The sequence below is a fragment of the Dasypus novemcinctus genome, chromosome 11, assembly GCF_030445035.2.
Source record: "Dasypus novemcinctus isolate mDasNov1 chromosome 11, mDasNov1.1.hap2, whole genome shotgun sequence".
Lineage (NCBI taxonomy): Eukaryota > Metazoa > Chordata > Mammalia > Cingulata > Dasypodidae > Dasypus > Dasypus novemcinctus.
The window spans coordinates 34,507,382-34,508,873 of NC_080683.1; positions in this window are offsets into that span (position 1 = coordinate 34,507,382).

Here is a 1,492-nt window from a genome sequence, read left to right on the forward strand (position 1 = left end):
GGTGTTAGAACAGAAAGAGTGTTCAGTATTAGGAGATGATCACTGAATGTGTCCAAAAAAATAGAATATTTTATTTACCCTAGAATAATAGAGCCACTGATGGATGGTTCAGAGAAGGGTCTTTATGCTAGGATAATAGTTTGATATTACAGATGAGGACACTGAGTTGAGAGAAGGTAAGTGATTAATTGGTTGACCAGTTGTAGATTTGGGAGTACAACATGTGCTTTCCCTTGAGTGCATGTATGTGTAACTGGTTTCTATTTAAGAGAAATATATTTAATTTATAAGCTGATTTTCCACCAACTCTTGGACAGTGAATACTTTGTTAAATAGGCCAAGTACTTTCCTTCTTAGTTTCTTCCTTCTTTAATTTGGAATGGTTTCTTTGAAGCAACAATCCCTCCCATTTCATAACACATTGTAAAATGATGTTCTTTCTGAGAATTTCTCCCCTATCCTTGTATAGTGGAAATGGAAGGAAACAGAGGAAAGGACAAGTCAATAAAATCACTTTCCATGTAACTTGATCACCTTCTTCACCTTCATGTTTCCCTGCAGGAATTCTTGCCCTTGATTATATCGGGTATCCCTGGTGCAAGCCAGCACTTCAGGAAGGGCCAGGAAACTGCTGAACACTGGACATAAAGGACTGTGTTCCAGGCAGAAAACAGGAGGCTACATCTAGGCAGATGTCTCCTTTATCCACAGCCAATTACAGTGTAGCTGAAGAATTGCTAAAGCAGTCTTAAAGGAACTAAGCAGGTCCTCGAGGGTTCAATTAATCTTACCATGGCCCTTCTGTCCAGTGAAAAATATCAAGTTATTTTGCAATGCTGAATGCTTGTTGGCCAACTGAAACCTCAAGTGGAATTCGTAATCAAAGTTGATGTCTAGGATCTGTGAAAAAGCCAGCAATGAAGTGTATCCAAAGGCATCCAACCTCTGAACCTGGGTTGAGTAATATTTATAGCTGTGGAAAAATCCAAACCAGACAGTTAATATAACCTGTACATGTACTTGTAAAAGAAGAGTCATATTTTGACCAGATAGTGTGGTCTGTTCACTATCATATTAATTATATTTACATGCCCTTCATCATAGAGCAACGGAGTGATTCAGCAGGGAATTTCAAAACCAGAACAAAGAAAGTGCAGAGGGTTTTGAGATCCTGTATAGAACCCTTTCCCTTGCATACCCTTTCTACCTAAGGAGACATTTACTTAAAAAGCAAAAGCCCATAGTTTGCAGATTAATTTTAGAAATAGAAAAGATTGCTGGCAGCCAACGTATTTGCTCAGGTGCTTTGTAAACATGATTTGGCATCCAGACACTGGAAACGATTTAGAGAGGAACTCACAGCTTGGAACAAACTGTGCTTTTCTAATCCTGCCCCTTCATATGAGCCAAATCCACAGGTCAGGGACAGGAAAGTCAGGAAATGGGAAGGAATTGGTCTGTTTCCATCACCATGTTGTGAGTGACCAGAAAG